The 25351-nt window shown below is 40.6% G+C and overlaps 1 pseudogene; it reads right to left on the reverse strand.

The window, feature by feature from the left end:
* Nucleotides 1-19905: 19905 nt before the first annotated feature.
* LOC147435649 (uncharacterized) lies at nucleotides 19906-21136 on the reverse strand (annotated as a pseudogene).
* Between the last annotated feature and the right edge of the window lie 4215 nt (nucleotides 21137-25351).

Genomic DNA, 25351 nt, shown 5'->3' on the forward strand with positions numbered 1-25351 from the left:
ACCTCTGTACTCGGCCTCTGTGCTCGATAAAGCAACCGTAGGCTGCTTTTTGTTGCTCCAAGTAACAGCAACACTCCCAAAAGAGAACATGAAGCCACTCGTAGATCTCCTATCAACAAGGCTACCTACCCAATCTGCATCTGTATACCCATACAATGCTAATGGCACATCTGCTGCATAGAACAATGCGTAGTCAAGATTCCCTTGCACATACCGAAGTGTGCATCGTACTCCATCCAAATGTGGCTTCCTCGGAAGCTGCATGAACTGACTCTCCAAGCCTACTGTGTAGCTCAAGTTTGGCCTTGTGATGGTCAAGTAGATTAGACTACCCACAATCTTCATGTACATCTTGACATCCTCAACAACATCACCCTTCTCTGCACTCAGCTTTGCATTCACATCCAAGTGAATAGAAATTGGCTTACAATCAGCCATACCATACTTTGACAACATATCCAAAGCATATTGTCTCTGTGACAGCCATACACCCTCTGGAGTCCTGATCACCTCAATGCCAAGAAAGTAGCGCAACTCGCCCAAATCTTTCATTTCAAACTCCTGTTTGAGAAGACCCTTCACATGGTCAATCTCCATAGCATTGTCACCCACAATAATAAGGTCATCTACATATATGGTAATTTCCACAATCCCCACATCACTCTCACGTACATAGAGTGAATGATCAGCATGAGCTCTCCTAAACCCAATACTGACAAGATACTTGCCAATCCTATCATACCATGCTCGAGAGCCCTGCTTCAAACCATACAAAGCTTTGAGAAGTGTGCATACATAATCTGGGTAACCTGGATCAACATAACCAGGTGGCTGATCCATATACACTTCCTCTTGAAACTCACCATTCAAGAAGGCATTCTTTACATCCATTTGATGCATAATCCATCCTCTAGATGCAGCCACTGCTATGACAGCTCTCACAGTCGTCATCTTTGCCACTGGAGCAAAGGTCTCCTCATAGTCTATGCCATACGTCTGTGCATAACCCTTTGCGACCAGCCTTGCCTTGTGACGCTCAATGTTACCATCAGCCTTATGCTTAGTTTTATACACCCATTTGTAGCCAATAGCTTTCTTGCCACTTGGCAATGGCACCAACTCCCATGTGTCGTTTGCTTCCAATGCAGCCATCTCTTCATTCATTGCATCATCCCAATGCACATTTCCAACTGCATCCTCAAAACAAGTGGGCTCCACATCCTGTATCACCTTAGCCATGTAGGCTTGGTGATGCACTAGATACCCATCATAAGTCAATTTTTGAACTGGATTTCTGACTCTGTTAGATCTCTGTGGTCTTGGGTCACTCCTTTGCCCTCTAGCATCTTCTTGTACTTTCCTTACACCAGGTGTCCTGACAGCCGGAATTCCAAATTCCTCATCAAGACTTTGTTCAGAACCATCTGAATCCATGTCTACATGTGAAAAACTTGATGATGCATCAGCCATAAAGGGAGGTTCATCAACCTTTTCCTTTCCTTTTTGTGATACATTCCCTGTACCTGCTGGTGGAGTAACCTGCGTACGTAGTCTACCATTCCAGGGCTTCTCAATAGAGCCACGAGAAGAGGACTCTTGTGGTCCACTCAAAACCTGTGACTGTGGCCTCACATTTTGTACAACCACATCATCTTTTACATCAGCCCCAATAGTGCCATGTGCATTACTATACCATCTGCTCATCTCATCAAAGACTACATCTCTGCTCACTCGTAATTCTCGTGTAGTAGGATTGTAGCACCTGTACCCCTTTTGTTCAAGGGAATATCCCACAAGAATACATTTCTCTGCTTTAGGATCCAATTTCCTACGCAACTCATCTGGTACATGCACGTAAGCTATGCAGCCAAACACTTTCAAGTGTGCCAAATCAGGCTTTGTACCTGTAAACTTTTCCTCAGGTGTTACATCATGCACCGCAGCTGTAGGTGTCCTGTTCATAATGTACACAGCTGTATTTACAGCTTCAGCCCAGAAATGATGAGGCATGTTCTTCTCATTCATCAATGCATGTGCAACCTCTGCAATGTGCCTGTTTTTCCTTTCTGCAACCCCATTCTGCTGTGGATTATATCTGCATGTAAACTGCCTGTGTATACCATGCATTCGTAGAAAATCTGAAAAATCATTGGAGAAGTACTCTCCCCCTCCATCTGACCTCAATTCTTGATTTGCATATATGTCTCCTTCTCAATCATGACTTTGAAGTCTTGAAAGTGACCAAACACTTCACTTTTGTTACGCATGAAGTAGACCCATACTTTCCTTGTATGGTCATCAATGAAAGAGACATAATACCTGCAACCATGTATACTTGCAGTATCGGTTGGACCCCAAACATCTGTGTGCACCACCTCAAGTGGCTTTTTACATACATTGCGCTCATGTGGAAATGAGCCCTTTGACTGTTTTCCAAACTAGCATGCTGCACACACTTTATGCATACCATCCACCTTGAATTTGGGCAAACCTTTTACAATCTGTTTTGATTGCATGCTACGCAATCTCTGCTCATTGACATGGCCAATGCGTTTGTGCCAAATGTCAACATCAGCCACAACACGTGTGTCCTGTGCAAATAATGCAGCTTTTACCTCAAGCATGTCTACATTCCGTGTAAACATTCTGCCCACACATTTGCCCTCTGTGATCAGCTTATAGCCATTCTGGAAATCTTCTACATAACAGCCATTTGGATTGAAGCGAATCTGCAAACCCTGCTCAACCATTTGCCCAACAGAAATAAGATTCTTTGTAATGTTTGGGACATGAAGTACATCTGCTAAGTACTTTGATTTCCCACTCTTCGTATTTAGAGGTATGTCCCCTACATGAGCAATGGGGTGAGTTGTGTCATCTCATGTCTGCACATAGCCTGACACATCTGGTTTGCACATATCTCTAAACCACTCTCCACGAGACGTCATGTGATTAGAGGCACCTGAATCCACATACCAAACATCATCTTGGGTGGAATTCTCTGCAGTCATTGTATTCATTACATGCTGCATAACAAACATGCGCTCGTTTTTGCTGTCATCTGCATCTCTGCTAGTAGATGCATAGTTGCCCTGTTCTCTCTTTCCACTTGATTTTCCCTTTGGACAGTCACGTGACATATGACCTCTTTCACCACAAGTCCAACATTCTCTGCTATCTGCAGTATGTTGTTGCATGCTTGATCTTGCACCACGACCTCTTTGACTCCCCTGCCTTGAGACTGGTTTCCCCTGCCACCTGTATTGTTTTGATTTGATTGACCTTCTTGAAATTGGCCCCTGCAACCCCTTGGGCCTCGACCACGACCTCTACCTCTACCTCTGTTGGAGTTAGAATAGAAGGCCTGTTGAGAATTATTTCTGCCATGAGAAGAAGATGTGTCAAGGTTCTTCTCCTCAAGAATAAGCATAGAAATCAAATCTTGGAACATGGGGATGTCATCTCTTGTATTCATGGAAGACTTGAAATGTACATACTCATCTCCTAGACCATCCAAGCATGCACGGACAATGTCATCGTCTTCCACTGAGACTTTAATAGATCCAAGAGCCTCAATGATACTCTTGATCTTCAAAGCATAATCATTGATGGAGAGGTTGTTCCTCTTAACCTGATTTAGCTCCGACTTTAGTTGAAGCTTCCTAGACTTGGTGTTCAACACTCTGCCTAAGTTTTTCGATGCAATGGCGGGGGTTTCAGCATCCTGTAGATAGCCCATCATGCCATCTGTGGTGCTCATAGAAAGCCAATACATCACTTTGCTCTGGCCTTGTTGCCAGTCCCTCAAAGCTTTTCTTTGTTCTGCTGTAGCATTTGCCTCGGGAATCTCTGGTTCCTTTTCATTGTCTCCTTCTACATAGTCCCAATAACCTTTTCCTTTTAGAAAATTTGTTATTCTGAACTTCCATGCAGGGTAGTTATTTTTCTCAAGCTTCTCAGTAACAATCTTACTGAAACCGTCAGACATCTTGAAGCACTAAGACAAAATAGCTGCAATCTCCAAAAACCTGTAAATCTATTGAACCTGCTATCGTGGTACCTGTAACGCTTTCTACACTCAACGAGTGTCCACAATCAAGCATACATACAACCACTGTACTTGTACAGTAAATCTCTCTGTACTGCACTTTGGAGACCTGTTCAGAAACTTGTACGAAAAACCATCTGGTCGTGGATTGCGAACGAAGGGATTGTGATGCTCTTTCTCTCTTAGCCTCTCTTGCCTGCACCAGGGTCTGATACCATGTAAAGAAAGAGGATGCAAGAGAGCTACACAAGACAAGCACAAAGCACACAGAGATGGAAAGCTTCTTCTTCTTCTCACAGAAAAGAGAGTACAAAATGACTTAGTGCTAAAACTGAAAAGTAGCACATATGTACATGCGGTCACTAAGTGTGAACTCGCTAGAAGCGTACTAGGCTGGCACTATAAGTGTAGTCCAGCTGTAGAATCACTGGCAGAGATCCTCCGTGTCGGTCACCTAACGTGCCAGTGAGTAAATGCCGTAAGCGGCCAAGACCCGTAGTGGATGCCAGCTCAAGATGTAGAGCTCGACATCTCAACATGTGTGTGTGTGTGTGTTTGTGGGAGAGTATACCCCCATGTCATGCTTGGTCCACCTCTCTCTCTCTCTCTCTCTCTCTCTCTCTCTCTCTCTCTCTCTCTCTCTCTCTCTCTCTCTCTCTCTCTCTCTCTCTCGTATTATTTTATTATTTCATTTGGACATGTGTCCTCTTTTTCCTCTTTGAGAGAATGAACTTAATTATTTATTTTTATGTATCTAAATTCTCATTGGACCCCTTTAAAACCTCTCCAATAGCATTCAAGCACATCATGAGGGCCACATGTGGAGGATCATTTGAACATGTGCCTTTTATGCTTATTAAGTCATTTGGTTGAATCGAATACTTCAAAGGACTTAGTCAATCAAGCATGGAAACGCTGATGCCTCTTGAGAGTTATCTTTGAATTGAATACTTCAAGGACTTAGTCATTTAAGCATGTGAGAAACACCTCAAGCTTTTGGGTAAGGTTCCCACTAACACCTAGCAAGCCAACAAGCACTGCATGCTTGGGTAGGATTCCCACCTCAAGGTCAGCCCTAGTTTGCCTAAGGTCAAAGGACTTTTGAACACTATTTTTGGAGGTCTTTAATGAAGCTAACCCTACGGTCTTTTAGCTCCATTAGGTAGCATTTCTCTTTAACATGCCATCTCTCATTTGGACCCCTTTTAACCTTGGCCCCGTGTTGAGACAAATCCATAATCACATGTCTATATTCTAACCCTTGTTCCCATTTATTCTCCCACATTAAATGATCAGTTTAATATGAAAAAACCATTTGGGTTGGTTAGATATTAGATTTTATGACATTACTTCTCTCTTGAAATCATAGTCGTCCTCGACTATGAGGTAGAAGAGATTAAGTCTTAGTCATTAGTCTACGTTTCCAAAGCGGGTAGAGGATCCCTTTTCCTTGTGACATCATTCCGGAATGGATGACTAGTCCATTTGGTGCTTGGGAGCCGTAGCTTACGCAAGCATGTCTGCTCTTTAATCCATATCATACTTCCAAAGTAGAGTGACAAATTCTACTTGGTGTTTGAGTGACGTCGTCATCACAAACATGATTCTAGGCATGCATACTATTTAAATTTGTGCACAAAAACATTGTTCATTTTGAAAGCATTTACATTTGCTTACTCTAGTGCAACATTGTAAGCATTGACAAGGTTCATACTATCCTTAAACTATATTCCTTGCATCCATCTAGCATCTTCAAATGGATAATTTTTTAACTTAATAAGATACCGTCAAATAATGTTAGCATGCCGTAGTACCTTGTCTTCATGCAGAAGGATAGCTTCGGGTTGTAGCACATCTTCTTGGTCTTTGATTTCTGGAGGGTCTTCAATAATTGGTTCTATTGGTGGCTCTCCTTTGCAGGCCTTAAGTAGGCTCACATGAAAAGCATTGTGTATGAGCCAATGGTTGGGCAACTTGAGTTGATAAGCCATGTCATTAATTGGCTTCAAGATTTGAAAATGACCATAGTATCTTTTTGATAATTTAGCATAATGCTTTTTATGGACCGTACGATTTTTACCCTTCGTTTGGCTCAATCGAGCCTTGGGAAAAGTCAGTAAGACCCAATCATTTTCTTTGAATTTTAAGGCCCTTTTGTACTTGTCAGCACAGCAGCTTTTTGCCTTTTTTGAGAGATGGATATAGCCTCCTTAACCTTTTGAAAAGATTCTTGTAGGTCACGGCTATACTTATCAGCAGCGAAGATCTTCCCATGTACTTTAAGTAGCAAGGGACTTTTTGGTCTTCCCTCTATGATCTCAAGAGGTACTTTTCCTATAGTAGTATAGATAGTATTATTGTATGCATACTCTACAAGGAGTAAGTACTTGTCCCATTGTGATCGTTGATCTACTTCTGTAACATAAGTCTTTAGTAGATCGAGTATTTTAAGATTGGCTATCTCACTTTGGCCATCTGTTTGTGGGTGGTAGGCCGAAGAGAAATTCAATCTTGTACCTAGATTTTCAAAGAGATCTTTTCAGACTGTACTGGTCATTCTAGGATCTCTATCTGACATGATGGATGTTGGTAATCCATGGTGTTTGAAAATCTGAGATATGAAGATGGTTGCCATTTGGTGTGCCTTAATAGTCTTTTTGACAAGAATAAAGTGTGCTTTCTTGCTAAACCTGTTGACTATTGTCCATATTCCCGCATTCCCATGGATAGACTTGGGTAATCCAAAGATAAAATCCATGGATATACTCTCACATGGTAAATTAGGGATTGGCAATGGCTGGAGTAATCCAGGTTTCTTCCCTCTATCATACTTAGTCTTTTGGCATACCACACATTTTGAAGCATACTCGTGTATGTCCACTTTCATGGTAGGCCAATAGAAGTATGTCACTACTCCTCGAAGAGTAGGTTGAATGCCTGTATGCTCCGCATAGGGAGGAGCATGGGATTCATACATGACTTTCTCATGAAGGGAGTGGGTAACACATAGCCTATTGCCATGGATAAGATAACCATCGTGCAAGGTGAATGGTTCCTCTTTCTCCCCCAAATCAAGGGTTGACATTACATCTTTGAAGTCAGGGTCAATAGAATACTCATCTATCATGGAAGATAGATCATTGTGAGTTGCTATAGACACCGCATTGACTTTTGGTCGTCGTGCAAGTGCATTGGCCACCTGATTGTGCTTACCAGTAATGTGAGAAATATGAAAGTAAAATTGCGAAAGAAAATTTGCCCACCTCATTTGTTTGTCGAAAAGTTTGGTTTGCGTCATGAAGTACTTATGACTTTGGTGGTCTGTTTGTAAAATGAATGGAGTCCCCAATAAATAGTGTTTCCATGTGTCTAGGGCATGTAGAATAGCTAAAATCTCTTTCTCATAAATACCCAAGACTTGTTCACCTCATATGCTATGGTATGCCCTTCTTGAAGCAAGACTGCTCCAAGACAATCACCACAAGCATCACATTGGACCTCAAATGGCTTTGAGAGATCCGGAAGCATGAGGACTAGTTGAGAGGTAAGCTTCTCTTTGAGCTTGTCAAAAGCTTTTTGCTCCTTAGCAGTCCATGAATACTTAACGTTCTTCTTTGTTAAATCATTTAATGGTCCTGCTATTTGAGAAAATTTTGCTATGAAGTGTCTATAGTATGCACACATACCAATAAAGCTTCTTAGCTCATGTAGATTCCTTGGATTAGACCATGCTTTTATTACCTATAACTTTGATGGATCCATACAGATACCATCTTGAGAGATAATATGATCTAAGTATTGAATCTCTTGAAGGAAAAATCCGCTTTTCTTCTGGTCAAGAAAAAGCTTGTTCTCCCTCAATGCTTGAAAAATCACTTGGAGATGTTTCTTATGTTCCTCCAAGGACTTGGAGTAGATGATGATATCATCAAAGAACACTCCAATGAACTTGCGGTAGGGTCTAAATATTTTCTCCATCAAACGATTGAATGTGGCTAGTGCATTGGTCAAGCCAAAAGGCATGACTAGATATTCATAAAGACCAAACGTTGTACAAAACACGGTCTTTAGGATATCTTCATCCACTATCATTATTTGATGATAGCTACTTTTAAGGTCAATCCTGCTGAAGTAGGTAGAGCCTTGTAGCTTATCAAATCGAGGCACAGGTAATCTGTTTTTGATATTGATATGGTTTAGTGCTTTATAGTCCACACACATACGGTATGTACCATCTTTCTTTTTCACTAAAAGGACTGGAGAACGAAAAGGAGAGGAGCTAGGCCTCACCATCCCTTTGTCTACCAATTCTTATACTTGCCTCATGATCTCCTCTTGTTGATCTTGGGAAACTCGATAAGGAGGCTTGTTAGGTGGTGAGATTCCTGGTAGGAGCTCAATTTGATGGTCATCATCCCCTCGTTTTGGAGGTAAGTGCATAGGGATATCACCAATGGAAACATCTTGGAATCCAATTAGAAAAGTTGAAAAGCCTAACTCTTCTTGATTCCTACCATTTTCATTCGATAAACCATTAGAGTCATTAGTGGATTCTTTGACACAAATCATGTACGCAAAAATCGAGCTTTTCATTGACTTATCAAAAGCTCGTGAATTTACAAGTGGTATAGTATGACTAGACTCATTAGCATCTATATACATGTTCTTTCCCCTATACAGGTGAAGTAGATTCTCCTTTCAGGGAATTTCATGTTGGCAGCCATGCGATCAAACCATGGCGCCCCTAGGATAGCATCCTCATGTTGGAGAGAAGAGATGAAAAAGTCTTCTTTGTCGACATTGCTTTGGGCATGAAGCCTCCACTTCCCAATCAAGGGAGTAACAGGGGCTTGCTGTCCCTTGAAAGCTATGTTAGCCATTACAATATTTTCCATCTTAAAAGCTTGAACTTGGTGGCCAATTCCGTTGATATGAAGTTGTGAGTAGATCCAGGGTCAAACAAGATGAAGGCATCATGCTCCCTTACCTTTCCCCAAGCATAGGAGAGAGATGATACTTTGCAATGAGCATCCTCTTTTGGAGCTTCGATGGTGGAATCTCCAAAACAAGATGAAGACATCATGCTCCCTTACCTTTCCCCAAGCATAGGAGAGAGATGATCCTTTGCAATGAGCATCCTCTTTTGGAGCTTCTATGGTGGAAGCCCTAGGATTCTCATTGCGAGCATTTTTCTTGGGGTAAGAACGATAGCCATGTCCTTGCTCCCCATACTTAAAACACTTATGGTCCTTGCGAAAAGCTTCAAGCTCTTCATGAGAGAGTTTGTTTTTACCTTTGTAAACTCCCGTCTCCTTGGACCTATTGTTGTTGTTGTAGGAAGTGCCTTGGGAAGAATTTTAAGCATTGGTTTTCCCCTTTGCATCATTCTTGTCTTTGTTTTCCATGGGTTTGACATTCCGTTTGGCCCCTTGTTGGAAATTGATGCGGGAAGCAACCATGGTGTGGTGGATTACTTCGATGATAGAACTAGGCCATTGGGAGTTGACATACTTGGCCATTTCTTCAGGTAATCCCGCACAAAATTGTTGCTTTTGCTCGACGAAGTCTATCTTTTGGAAGACAGTAACCTTGAGATGTAAATCCCAAAACTTGTCCACATATTTGTGAATAGATTCATGTGAGAGAAGCTTCAAACTGAGTCATTTGGTAAGTACTTTGTCCTTTGCATCGCTTGCAAGAAATTCCTTCATTATGGAAACTCGTAGAGTTTTCCATGTCTTTGGGGCTTCACCTTTGCCACGAAGGCTAGCCCACCATTGATGAGCCGATTTTTGGAAGTGCATAGCTACATGGCGTAGCTTGGAGGACTACGTGAAGACCTCGTCTCCAAAGGCCGTATCAAATTGTTGGATGAATGCCAATAATACTTTGTCGTTGGCACCAAAGGTGCCATCATAGGTGAGAAAAGAGCTACTCTTTCCTCCCTCTTTGAACTTCTTGAGCTTTTGTGATCTTCGCCATGCAGGGTATGATTTGCGATGGCCTCCCCTCTTGTATTCTCTAGGAGAATAGCCATAGCTTTCATCAGTAGAGGAGAAAGGTGAAGCAGAAGGAGAAGAGGGTGACCTCTTTCTTGACCTTTTCTTCCTTTGTTTCCTCACTTCCCTTTTGGAGTGACGAGGAGAAGGATTTTGTGTTGACCGTTTCCTCATGGGAGGAGTTGGCGATCGTCTAGACCGTCGTTTTTGTGGAGCCACATCTTCAAAGGAACTTAGGGGTTCATTACTTTCTTGTTCTTTGGATTCCTCCTTTCATATGTAAGAGAGTCTTCTTTTGGGTTTCTCATCAAGAGGCCTCCTAAGCTCTCTCTTCTCTTGGAGAGGAAGGGAAATCCCATAAGCACAAAGTTGTTGAGTAACTTCGGCTTGCAAAGTAGGGTTGCCCATAGCTTGATGCAACCTAGTAACAAGATAATTGATAAACATGGGGGCATCATCATTAGCACCTTCACGTGCAAAATCAAAGTTATCAATGTTCATTCTACTCTCTTGGTTATTGTCAGCCATGCTAATTATACTTATGTGTTTACTTAGTGTATTCTTAGGCAACTCAAAACTTTAGTTGCTACTTCTCTTAGCCTTTGAAAATAAGCACTTAAGTATCTACACCCACGGCTCGTATTGGTTAATTATAGAGAGTAGTGGGGTGGGTCTAACATAGAAAAATTGCCGAGGGATAGCTCCTTTCGGACTTTTTATGGCTCAATAATGGTAAAGCCGTAGGCAAGTCTGAAAGGACCCCATTATCAAGACCAAATCTCTCGAGGTGTGCACCATATCCCACATTGTGGGCTCAACAAAACCGATAATAGATCCCAGTCCCACTTACCCTAATATAAGTAACAAAATCAACCATTAATACGCTACTTAAGGACCTCTCTTCTTAAGCAAGAAAAGAGAAACCAATTTCTCTGATACCAATGTAATGGAAGTGGTCTATCAACTTTGAGAATAGCGGAACTAAGAGAATTAGAACTAGCATTTTTGTGAGATTACTTTGAGAACATAGAGGGTGAACCTAATTGATGGTAGCAACATGAACATAGTACTTAATTAACTTGGCATGAACAATAATTTTGAAAGAGAGAGAGAGTATTAGAGAACATGACAATAGTTGAGGACCAGATTTACTTGGAGCCGGTCCCCCCTCCAAAAGACGTTTGTATTATAGATTCTCCCATCAAGAGAGACTTGTTACAGTACAATCTTTGTGTTCCTTGTGACCTTCGTGATGCTATGAAGATGGAAAGCTTCTTGCATCATGAGATTAACATAAACTTTGCAAAAAGCATTAACTATCCCAAGCCTCAGTCCCAAGGCCTCAAACACCTTTGAAGGTGGAGAGAGCTAGTGGGGAATGAGGGTAGGGAGGAAGAGAAAGAAGAATCGTCCATATAGGAGCGAAATAGTTCCTCACTTATCATCACTCTTCTTGCTTAGTGTAGCATAATAGCATAGTAATGAAGATGAAGAAGATGAAAAGCTTAAGCATTGAAGCATGGCTCTTGGTTGGATTTACATTCCATAGCCAAGAGTGTTGGTGTAAGCTCTCCACTTCTCAACAAGCTTGGAGAAGAAGATGGCGATCTTGCACTTTCATTAGAAGAAAGTTGGACTCATTTTCGGGCCTTTTAGCTCTAGTGAGAGAATGCTTCTTAGCCAATAGGAAGAAGGCTAACGTTACGTTGAAAAGACTTTGTTCTTATTTTTGAAAATGTCCATGAAAACCTTTTGGATGAAATTATCCCTATCACTAGAAAAAGAAGGCGCTTGATAGTGACATCTTGCACAAGCGCCGAACGCCTTTTTATGACGCGATGTTGCTATCCTATAAAGTTTGGTACTTGTACGTGTGCAACTCGCACACGCATCAATCACCTTTTCATAAGCTACTTGCAATTTGAATTTGAATGAATCGTACGGGATAACGATTGATAGGTACTATTAAAGACTAAGAAGAAGTCAGAACCAAGCGAATAAAGGCCCCTGAGGGGTCTCTAGGGCCTCTACTCGCTTGGTTCTGACCTCATGAGGCCTCGAGGCTTAAAAATTCCATATCTTGAGCTAGAGACGTCGGATTTCAGCATTTTAAAGTGCTATCCTAAGGTTTTTTGACGTTTCGGATGCATTCATGGTATTCTTTTTGTATTTGAAAACTTCTTTGATGTGTTTTATCTCATTGTACATCACATCACTCATTAAGATTCAGAAACATAGATTTTTGTGCACACTTAAGTTGGGCTCTCAAAAAGCATTATGTACGAGCATACATTCAAGTGATTGAGCAAACTTTTATGTATGTACTATTCAAAATAGAATTCTAAAAAAATACTTTCATATTTTTCAAGATTCCTCTCTCTATGCTGAGTTGAGTTGGTCAAAAACATGATTAACCAAGGATCTTACTAGGATAGAGAAACAAAAAGTAAGAGTATGTTGTTGTACTTGGTTCACCATCCAATTAAATTTGGGAGCTTCTCTATTTATAAATCAAAGGAAAACAATTACTCTTTGCGAGCAAGCAATGTCACACTGACGATGTGATAGTGTGATTATTATTAAATTATGGTGGAAATACAATTCATGATAAAAGAAAGAAATGTTCATGGCTAGCACTCAAGAATGATGTGCAAAACAGTGCACTAAGTCTCTTATATGGGTTTAAAGAGATGTGACACCATGGTATGTGACATGGGGTTTTGCATCATGGGAAGGAATTTGGAACATGGGTTATTATGGTTCCTATGGACTATCACACAAGTTATGTCAATATGATGGGAGTCTTACAGGGGGTTTCATAAATTGAAGTTCACACCAAACAACCTACTGTTTTGTGAACCTTCATCTATTATAACAAAGAGAGATGCTCTACAAGAGAGATTCCTTCCCACAAGGGTGCATACACGACACCCATTAACAAAGAAAGTGTGATTTGATAACATGTCCACCAAGCAAAAGACTTGATGCTTGGTTTGAGACTCATAATGATCAACGGTACTTGTACCTCCATGTTTATTGTTTACGATGATCTTTTCCTTGAGTCCTATTATTTATGTAAGTAATTTCTCTATAATATCTTCTCTTTGAGGTGACGCTCATGTAGACTTATTATTTATACATGTAATTTCTCTATAATACCTTCTCTTGGAGGTGAGGTTCCTCTAGACTTGGTCTTTGAAGCTACCAATGTCTAAGAGCTTTCAGAAAATTTGGTGTGAAGTGTCTCAAATCTCTTGGAAAAGACGTTGAGGAAGCGCCAATAAAGCAATGTGGACTGGTGGGAAATGTTCTTGCTATGCAGCTCCAAAAAAGATAGGACCAAAAGTTTCAAGGTACCTTATATCAAATAGGCCCTCAATATCCCCACACACACCCACACACACACACACACACACATAGATTTTATTATCATCCTCAAAGGTCAAATATGACCTACAGGACCAAAGATACATGTGATGTACTATGTATTGGGTTGATATGTGATCTTGATGCTCCAAGATTTTAGTGATGAGAATCGAAATGAAGAGCCCACATTGCGGTAGGGAGAGGAAAGTGTGTAGGTCTAAGTCATGTCTAAAAATGTGAGGGAAGCAAGTTCGGATGTGAGCAAAAGCTAACCAGTCTAGTAGTGTGTGGTACTCAAAAATCTCCACCTTGTAGTGCGTATAATGTGCAGAGTTTATTCGACTCTTCTCCATTTCCCCAGCGCCCTATCTTGCATCAAAAGGGGTGGGAGCTAAGCCTAATGGTTGTGATAATGCGTATCGCTGACAAGGGGATAGGCTCAAACATATAAAGGGTGAGTACGATTTCCTCTTTCGGCGGTGAAGAACATGGTTTTGTAGTTGGGGGCAATATGGGTGGTGTAATGTATGAAGCATGACCCACCAAACTCCTCTGAAACCGCAATACATTGTTGTTGTAGAAAAGCTTTAGTCACTTGAGAGTCTATTGAGGCATCATGTAGCAAGTGTAATGCATCCAATCTCCCAAACCACTTCTTTATGTCTTGCAGCCATCCCGTGCTCAAGATCTTGCTTTTATGGTCTTTTGAACTTTTTTGCTTGCTTCCTATGCTATTGTAGGAAGTCAATGTGAGGGGTTTTGACGTATCTTTATCACCACAACCCTTTCCACGCCCATAACCTCAATTGGATGAGATCCCGAATCAAGAAGAAAGGAAGAGAGAGACATCTACAATTGGAGTTCTCTAATGTTTGCTTCATCTCATCAAGTTTTAATTTTTGCAATTTCCTATGAGTTTGAGTCCTCTAACTTTCTAGCGTCAGTTGCAACCAAGTTGTCAATGGAAATCTTACTAGTAGCCCATATTTTTCTTACCAATTTTTAAAAAAAAACTTACCTTTGCCTTTCTTACTAGCCACAAAATCCTAAATTGCAACACATAATGTTTGTGTTTTACCTAGATTTCTCTTCTTGCAAGAAAACTAAAATTGACTCATTAAACTACATAAAATTTGGATACCCTTTCATCATGAGAAAAGTGTAGTTGTAGAAGTATGATAAGAATCAAGATACAATTGAGAACAAGGAACATATATCACATTTCAAAAAGTTTTGACTTGCTTTGACAAAATAAGTTGAAGGCCAAGAAGAGCAAGTGTGTCTTTATGCAGTCAAAGGTGCAGTATATTGGACACATTATTTTTAATGATGGTCTTAGGATGGATTCCAAGAAAGTAAATGCTATTTTAAAAGGACCTCATCGAAAAAATTTGGAGACGCTTCACTTTTTTTTGGGTATGGCAGAGTATTATTGTAAATTCATTAAAAATTATAACAAGATAGATGTACCTATGACTGATCAATACAAGGGTCAAGGTGGGAGGACAAGGGGAGCTCTGCAAGCTCTTCTCCACCCAACCACCTCCACTTATAGGCCTCTTTACCTATCTTTAGGAGACCCCTTAACTTAGCATGCTTAATTAGCTGTGCTTAGGACCCGTGTCCTGACATTACTCCCCCCTTGAAGGAGATTTCCATCCTCAAAAAAATCAACAAAAAATCTCTTCTTAAGAGCATCAAGGTTTTGCTATAATTGATCCACTTGATAAATATCAACTCATGTACTCGTAGGTGGAACTATCTGCTCATAGTAAAAAACTAAATTGAATGATTGCAATCAAAATATCCTCTAAAAAGATCAAAATATCAAAATTTCCCCTATTGAATTTTTGCATGACCCCTCGTCATTGATTGAAAAGAAAATAATGCCAGCAAAAAAATACACGCATAAAGAAGCACTTTGCTGCAAAACCTGATAAAAATCATGACGAGCCCTCTGCTATATATTCTAGCAAAGATCTTGAAGACCTTGCCACTATTGAATCCTTGCCCGACCCCTCGTCATTCATTGGAAAGAAAATAATGCCAGCAAAAGTGAACCTAACCAATCGTTCATAGGGCTTTTCATAATAGAAGGAATATATGCAAAACTATGTGTAAATTGGAAGACTACACTATCCTTGTTAACTTTGTCATTGTTGACCATGCCATAGCATACTAGTTACTTAAACTATAGAGAATTGTTTTTGAAAGAAAACAACAATTTATGCTTGAGTCATACTCACAAATTCTAATCTTGAACTTTGGACAATTGACATTTAAAACCATGTGGTACAATCTTCTTAACATGTTGCCATACGAAATCTAATGATTGTGTCCCATCCAAACTGGTTTGCAATACTTGAAACCAAGTGAAAATAAAAGTATGCCACAAAAACTCATAGTAGTTTTGCATAACCGATCATGATTGAGAACCAACAATCATGAAAAATGTCGAGAAAAATTGGACTATCAACCTACAAACATTGCATATCTGAATTGTAGGAAAATACACCTTGGAGCTATGATGCTCGAAGGAAATACACAACGTTGTCCTTGACAGAGAGGAAGATAAAAACATGCAAATAAAATCTATGCTTATGATAAGCGGAGTCGCCTCTTTTCAATTGCCCGAGCCATAAGCATAACCAATGAATAAGATTTTCACCTCCCTTCTTTGCAAATGCAAGAAATTTCCTACCACGAAGAATCACATGTCTACGAAGTCACAATCTTCCTTCAAAACCTTAGTCAGTTTGTGCCTGCAAAGCCTTTCAAAGCTTCACATCTACAATCTTTGTAACTTTGCCAAATGAAAAAAAAAAAAGGGCTCTAAGAAATGAGGTTTTACTTGCCCTTGCTCTTCATATGACGTCTCTAAAACTATGCCAAAATGGTGGCAAAGACCTTTTTAAACTTTCTTTGCACCATCCGTGTATGGAGCCTTGCTCCTTGAAGCTCGAACAACGCTTTGCATAATGCCTTACATGCCTTTCTTCACCTTGCTCATCGTACCTTGATATGGGCTTTGCATGGCCATAGCTCCTCAACTCCAACCTTCTCCTCTATGCATGGATTTGCATGGCCTTGCTCCTTTGGGCGACCTCGTTCCTTGAACTTAAGAGCTCTTACATGGCTTTGCATGCACTATGGCAACTTTGATCTTCTCTGTCAGAACTATGAAGGGCCAAAATTGTGTTTTTTGACCACTTGTGCAACATACACAGAATAGATCAATATCAATTTAAACTTTCAGAAGACTGTTTTCGACAAAGTTAGAGACCACAATTTTCTAGTAAGGCCAACAGGTAAAATCTTTAGATATCAACTTCTATACGGAGATATTCTAAAAATAGAAAACATGTGATTTAAAATACTACGAGGATAAGGGGAACTCTATATACCACTGAGAGAACAAGGTAAACTCTGCATTCTCTTCTCCACCCAACCACCTTCTCTTATAGACCTCTTGAATTATCTTTAGGAGACCTCTTCTTATAGACCTCTTGACTTAACTTCTATACGAAGATATTTTAAAAATAGAAAACATGTGATTTAAATCCTAAGAGGACAAGGGGAACTCAATACACCACTAAGAGGACAAGGGAAACTCTACATGATCTTCTGCACCCAACCGCCTCCTTGTATAGACCTCTTATCTTTAGGAGACCCTTCAACTTAGCTTGCCTAGCAAGCTGTGCTTGGGACCCATGTCCTACCCTTGGTCCTATTCTTGGTGGTCCTACCCTTAGACCCCTAGCAAGCTGTGCTTGGGACCCATGTCCTACCCTTGGTCCTATTCTTGTCCTAGCACAATGTCTATTATATCTCTGGCAAACAGAGCAACATAGTAATTTTGACAAAATTAGATAATTGTAGCTACTACTCCTAGCTTGTCCATCGTGTATTCAACCAACCCCTTTGTATGGAAGATTGATGCTAGTAATATGATGATTGGTGGTTTTCTTCTTCAGGAAGGTAGAACTATTTTCTTTGAAAGTAAGAAATTAGATAATACTCAATAGAATTATTTTTCCTACGAATGAGAGTTGTATGCCATTATACATGCCCTTCAAAAGTGGCGGCATTATTGGCATGGAGCAGAGTTTGAGATTGTGTTTGACCACGAGAGCATTAAATGGTTTACAACCCAACATGATTTGAAGGGTTGTAAGGCTTGTTGGGCACATATCCTTTAACAATATGATTGTACTTTACGGTATCATCCCACAATCGCTACAAAGTAGAAGCCAACAGTTTAAGCAACATGCTACTAAGAGATAAATACTCTTTCCACAAAAATGAAAGTGATTTCTTGGTCTCACTTCGTGAGAATTGCAAGCACGATCTATCCTACACTAAGATATGAAGTCACATAAGAACAATGGATCCATTTCACTCTGATGAGAGTTAGATAGTAGAATCTACACAGAGTTCTATTGTTCACGAGCGAAACTACTAGGATGGAAAAACTTTTGCATTGACGATGGGTCTTTAGTACACAAGGGGAGAGAGGAGGGCTAAAGAATAAAGATGGATTTTCCTCATAAGGAGGGTCACTAAAATTAGTTTTTGGTCGCAAGACTGTTCCCAAGAAGAGGAACAAGATGACAAAGAAATGAAAGCTTCATGGGTAAGGAGTGTCTCATCTATACAAAACTATCCTCAATAAATATTTTTTCTCTTTTTAGATCATAATGATCTTTCCTTCCCCATAGTGAGACGTACATAGACAAAGAACATAAAAAAGTACGATTTGACAATGTGTCCACCGAGTGGAAGCTTTGATGGTTTGTCAAGTCATAGTAAACAATTGCACCTCCATGTTTAGTGTTTGTGATGATCGTTTCTTCGAGTGTTATTGGCATGTTAAAAGATGCCCTAGAGAACAACAGAAAAGAAGTACAAAATTTTCAATGCTTTTTTCCAGTTTGTAAATGGGTCCCCTTCATTAAGGGCTTCATAACTTTCTCCGCTTTTTGTTTTTGTTTTTTCTTGATTTGTAATTGGGTCTTTCATTCAAAAGCCTCGCTACTTTCTTTTCCAATTTTGATTTAAAATGCCAAAGTGAACCTTCACCTTGCTATTTATGGAAGAAATTTTTGTATAATATCTACTTTTAGAGGCAAGGTTCCTCTAGAGTCAATCTTTGAAGCTACCAATCTAAAGATCTTTCAAAGAATTTTATGTGGTTTCCCATATGTAGGGTCTGCAATACATGTGAAAAATCTTGTGTGAGAAAGCACCAATAAAGCCATGTGGGACTGGTGAAAAAGGTCCTTGCTATGTGACAACACCAATAGCTTCAAGATACCTCATACCAAAAAGGTTTGATACCACTTCTTGGATAAAACGAGTATAGCAATCATAATGAAATTGACAATGGTTGATTGCATTAAAAGGAGGGGACATAATTGGATCACCATGGGTTGTTTTGTCAGGGTACATCACCAACCTTCATCGATCTCAAGTGGACTTCAAGACATGGCTTTACTTGTGCCTATGGGCTATCACATGAGTTATTAAAACAAAGAACTCCACATGGCTAGAGAGAGTTCTTATAGATTGAGGCTCATACCCAACAATAATGTGCCAAAATGAGGCATGGTAGGGATTAATGTGGCAACTAGGTGGCATAACATTCGTATCATCTTGAAGGCCATGCCAGCTCATGTGCCTCACGTAAACAATACTAACAATCTTTTGATATGGTGCTTAATTTGTTATTGTTTGCAAGTTAAGCTAATCGACAACCCGATATCCGCAATTAGATAGGGTAAAGACAGGTGTGTACGGGTTATTTGCTACACTACTTCCCTCGTCCAAAACGCTTCTGCCACATATCTAGAGGTCTCTCTATCAAACACAACTAGTCTTGCTTGGTGGGCCTTGCTATATAACATCTATAGAATACAATAGCACATATGAAGATTGACATTTAACATCTAAAGGAAGAAGCAGCACTGTGTGAAAAGCATATATACATTTAAGAAATGCTACGTTTTTTTTTTGTGATGAAAAAACCAATGTATTTGTTGTGAATTTTGCAAATGTGTTATGGGAACAATAATTGAGGAAAGAGAGAGCAATCGGTGTTTGGTTTTTTTTTTAGTTTAAATAAATGAGAGGATCCAAAATTGAGATTCATATGACTTTTTAAATAATGAATGAACAAGATTACTTGAAAGGAATTTTGCGAATGGTTTTTGTGCACAATAATTGAGGAAAAAGAGAGAAAAGAGATGTTGTGTTAGAAGAGAGGAAATCAGATTTCATTGAGACATGCACGACAGTGACAAGGATAATTTAGATCTTTCTGTTTTGTTTTAAGAACATGTATTTCTTGCAGTGAGGGGGATGAGCTCGTAGAAAATTATATCCAAACAAGCTTGTACTACTATGTGTACCGATGAATATTCTTTCTAGCATACGTGCTACATGTAAATTCTTGGAGACGGAAAGTATGTCAAAAATAAAGTTTTCTTTGAATGGCTAGTAGCGAATAACTTCGGATCGCATTTTTGAAGGTGGTTGTCGAGTGTGCTCTGTCTTTCGTCTTTCAAAATTGTTTGTGACACCTATGTACTTTCGTCCGTTTTGGCGGCATGTGATGGAGTAGAAGGTGTATTCAATGTCCCTTGTTTTTTGCTCGGTTGATTGTCGTGCTCAAGAAGTAGAACTTGAGTCTTGTTGTCCTGTTCTGCACAGCAAAAGCAAGAAAGAAAGAAACAGGATTACTGCAAGATTGCATGCTGAAACTTGAGAATATTAGACTATATAATCGAGCGGGGTATTTCTTGAAATTTTTTCATGGTGGTGTCACCTGTGGGTGGGTTGTCGATGTTGATGAAAGCGTACGGATAGTCACTTCCAAAGCATGCTTTGTAAACATCCTTGTTGTGTTGCCAGCTTTTGGTACGTAATTGATGGTGGCTCATCATTGCACTGTCTCTTGAAGCTTACGAAGATCTCACTTGCGTCATTGTTCGTTGTATCTAAGAGGTCCTCGAGCACGACATCGTAGCCATAGTGCAACATCTCAAGAATGTAGGGCTTTATTGGTGTCTTCAATTGAAGCAAACGATTACCGTCCTCGACTGTCATGAGATCCTGGGGCACGTCAATCTCTATAGATAGTTTGCAAATGATCTCTTTCATTAGACCTTGAAAAAAGGAGTATTAGAAGGGACAAACAATTTTTTTTCCTTGTAAAAAAGCATGTTTTTTTACTGTTTCTTGTAGACAGCAAAGCAATGAAAATAAGTAAAAGATAAACTTGCATGTGTGTAGAGCTAACCTGTTGCTCTTTTGATACCCATGCTCTTGTTTTGTTCGAGCTGCTTTACGGATCTGTCTATTAACAATCGCAATTTAGCATAGTTTGCAAAACCCTTGATGTAAGTGTTCGGGCGACAACCTGCCAGGTTAAGCAGGTGTATTTGCCTCTCTGTTGGATACTGACGTGGTTCGATTTGGGGGTTTTTCTTTGAGGCAATGTTTTGCTTGAAAAGGGTAACAAGTCTCTGCAAGGCTATACAAATGCGATCAATATTTTGTGTGCATTGGAGGAACATAATGTGATATGTTTTATAGAGCAGTATACCTTTGAATTGCTCATTTTATTCTCTTTGTTATCTATGTTGCCTGCAATGGTGACATGGTTAGAGTTCATACTGAAAAAACCAATAGTAGAATTGTGCAGAACCGCTGAGAAAGTGTTCATAAGAATCGAGACGAAAATAGAGCGCAAGATAATGCTACAAAGGGTGGAGTGCAAGTTAATGCCGGTTTCGAAAGATCAACATGGAAGAACTCTTGAGACATCAGTTATATATTTATAGATTATTTGTTGCACAAATACTAGAAAACAAAGTCATATGAAGACTTTATGAACTATTAGAGTACATGATCAACTAGCCACCAAAACTTTCCTATATAATATGAAGTGGAACAGGGCGAAATATATTAGGAGTCGGTAGATTGAGAATTCGAAGATTTTGACGATTTGTGATTCGCAATAACATGACGTATGGAAGCCCCGGTGCAAATGCATCTCTGAAGATAAGAAGAACTTTGGTAGAAATTGTTGCACCCTATGCCTTGTGTCCAGTCATGGCGTATGCAAGTGTCAAGGGGAATGTGGATTTGTGAAACCACGTGCCATTGACTGCAGTTCGTTTATGCTTTGCTCGACGAAGTGCCATCTTTTTACCGATACAATGAATGAGAACAACGATACATATAAGTTGACCTTCGTTGTTATGCGTTATGGCATCAACAGTACATGTTGCACTATTTACTGCACCAATTGTTAGGTCGATGTTTTTAGTGATCATGCAACGAGCCCCAATTCCAATCGAGTCCAGCTCGTTGAACTTAGGGTCTAGGAGCCATTACTGAAGTACATTTATGTTACCCGCGTTCGTCTTCAAGTCAACTTTTGTAATGTCAGTTTGATTGTACAACTTATTCAAGGCAAGGTTGTTGTAGTGTTGGACGTCTGATCTATGAGTGCAAATTATTGTAGTGGAGTCGTTGATGTATTCATGAACATGTGATTCATCTATAATGCATGCTCCCAAGGTACAATTGATCTCATCTGTGGTTGGTCTTCTTTCACGAATAATGGTCACGAAGTGGAGGAGTTCAGGGTCTGTTGCATGTCGTATGGAGCATGACATCTTGTAGAAAGTTGCATGCAGCCAGTGCACCGAGCTTGTGATATGGCATGCTTCACAAAGGTCCCGTGCGTGATTACAAACTGGGGGCAACTGTGTAAGATCACCAAGCAAGAGAATACATTTGTTGTTGAAGGGATCTGTCAATGTACCGCTTGTTACGTTGACAATCTGTCTTATGATAAGATCAAAAGTGGTTCGTGTTAACGTAGACAGCTCGTCTATGATTATAATATCTGCTCCTGTTATATCCAAATATCATTCGTCGGTTTCGTGAATAGAGAGGGGATACTGTTGATTCCTTGTTGGTATCTTGAATTGATAATGGACTGTAAATCCAATGCTGCTAAGTCTTGTTGCTGCAACTCCGGTCGATGCAGCAAGTATGACACTCATGTTTCGTTTGACATACTCATATGTCAAATATCTGATAAGATGTGTTTTTCTGCTCCGTGGTGTCCCCATGACGACATGCAAGCTATTCTTGGCATTCAATAATTTGTTGTATATATTTAAATGTTCCGTTGTGAGTTCTGAGTCATTGACAGTAGCGAACTCCTTCAATATGGCTAGTGACTTTACTCGATGGTGGTACATCTCTGGGTCATTATCTGTTGAAGGTGTAATTGTTTCATTTGCTCTTCGCAATGTAGTTTTCTGAAGTATCATATGTTGGGGTATAGGCACATGTGCCTTGCCCCGCCGCCCAGAGTCTGGGCGCCCACCGACTTGTATACCTTATACATAGCATAAGTGTATAGGGGGCTGCTCACTCTTTGAGTCTCCCCACCCATATTTGTATGTCGCGTCTCCTTCTCTCTCTCACTCTCCGTCTGTGGTGATCCTCGATCCCCTTCAATTGGTATCAGAGCGACAGGTGTGAGAGCGTAGATGGACGGCTTCGCGATGAACTCGTCGGCTATGGCGGAGAGGTCATAGATCTGAGCAAAGAAATAGAGGAGGCTTGTGGACAGCCATCCAAAGGCTTGCAGGAGAGCTCTCAGGAGTTTCCTAGTGCTCACAGATCAGTCCACAATTCCTCTACAGATCAGCCCACTGTGTACAACATCTTCCCTCTTCTCGGCAAGCTTTGCAACGTCTACATCGACGACGACAGATTGGAGCTTGGAGCTTCCATAGACATGGAAGCATTGTAATATTGATGCATTCAGCTCAAGCATCATGGTGGGAAGTGAGTTTGAGCCTTTCTATGAGCTCAAAGAAGCACAGAAGAAAGTCGTTCGGTTTGGCAGTTTGACAGCAGTCTACTGTTTTGCTCATAACTTGAGCTACACTACTCTGATTCCAAAACTTTTTGGTTCAAAACGGATCTGGCTTCAAGCTCTACGACTTTGTAAAGAAATTGTTTTCTGATTCGGAGTGCACGTGGGTCTGAAATTAAAAACACAGAGACTGTTTTTCAGGACAATTTTAGGCTCTGTTGTTTTCTTTGCTACAGACAGCTTACCCTTGCACACTGCAGGTAGCAAACACATATGAGGTGTTACAAGATCAGGTTTGACTTCCAGGTAGAGGTTGAGTCTAGTACTCCCACATGTGTTGCCAGTTGCAGTTGAGTGGTTCTTCTGCAGTGTTGTGGCTTGCATACATGGTCTTTGAGCGGGTAATGCTCTATGTATGCTTATGTGGTGAGCAGTAGATCTTGTGAGCAAGTGTAGAGGTTGGTTGTGGATGACATGTATGGTCACCTGTGGTACTCTTTGTGAGTATTTGCTGGACACATATTTGCAGAGCTTATGCATGTATGTTGAGTGTAGTTTGATGTGCATTGATTCCTCATTGTATTGAGCTTGTAGGACAATGGTTAATTTGTGTTGATAGCCATTGTACGTTGAAACTTTGGCGAAAATTTCCCAGGAGTTTTATGCGCATCATTTATGCGAACTAGGTAGAGATTGCGGGTTGCACTCAGCATTTGCGTGCGGTGTTCTGCAGGTGGGAGATTTGTGAGTGTGTATGCATCGACACCGCACAGTGTGGGCTTGGTGATTAGCTCACGGTTTGACAGGCGTACAGTTATCTTGGCACACTCACAGGAGTGAATATTGTGATGTATGCTTGTGTGGCTACGAGCTAGGTAGCCAGATTCGAGTCATATTGACTTGTGATTTTGTGCAAGGTTTTGCACGGTTATTGGTGCAATTTTGCATCAGATTTTGAGCCATATTTGCAGACTTTTTTTGATGCGATACGAGCCAGTTTAGGGCTGATTTGGTTGACATTTGCTACTCATTGTTGGTTGCTCTTTTGCGAGCATTATGGCTGATTTTTTATTTGACTTCCAGCGTTCTGGTCTGACACAGTTTGATGGTGCAGATTTTGTTGCTTGGAAGGAGCATAATCTTGTTGCATTGACGGATTTGGGGCAGGATAAACCCTTGCGTGGTTTATCGATGAAGCCCAAGTCTATGCGTGATGATGATTGGCAGGATCTTGATGAGTTAGCCATGTCTACGATTCATTTGCATCTGGTTGAGTCTGTTTACTGGCAGGTCTCGAGGGAGACTACAACTCATGCTTTATGGCAGAGTTTGCATGCTATGTACGCGACATCCATGTCTACAGGGGAGTCTAGTCCCACTTCTATGTCCATGGGAGAGATTGGTCCCACACGCAAGTCTCGACGGCATAGAGACTTGACATGTTGGCATTGTGGACATAGAGGGCACATTAGGCGTCGATGTTTTAGGCGTTTGAGACAACGGAGGCGACAGATGGGTGATGCAGATTTGGGCAAGACATATGCTAGTGAGATCAGTACGGTGGTTACTGGGTATGCTTGTGACGACGATGTCACATTTACATCTAGCTTGTCTTCAGACGATCTTATGTCTACGGATTGCATATCGGATTGCACATTGTCTTCACATTGGTTACTGTTGGGGTATAAAGCCCAATGTGGTCGCCCAGGTAAGTGTACGGGCCGCCAGGTATGTACACATATTCTTTTGTAAAAACCTGATAAGAACTCACTATGCTCTACACATTACAGTAGAGCGAGTTCACCATATCGTCGTGCTCTTCTTCTCGCACTCTCTCTCGCGTTGTACTTCTGCTCGTACTCCTTCAACTGGTATTAGAGCTCAGATCGAGGCTCGGGGCAGCACTGCAGGAGGCTAGAGTCATCAGCTCAGATTGGAGTGAAATTCGACAGGCAAAGACACAGCCCCAAATTTCATTCTGAGGTCATCTCGACCACCGTTCGGCTTCGACAAAGTTCTGCGCAGGCCATTTTTGAC

The sequence above is a fragment of the Adiantum capillus-veneris genome, chromosome 18, assembly GCF_014529385.1.
Source record: "Adiantum capillus-veneris isolate H3 chromosome 18, ASM1452938v2, whole genome shotgun sequence".
NCBI classification, from domain to species: Eukaryota; Viridiplantae; Streptophyta; class Polypodiopsida; order Polypodiales; family Pteridaceae; genus Adiantum; species Adiantum capillus-veneris.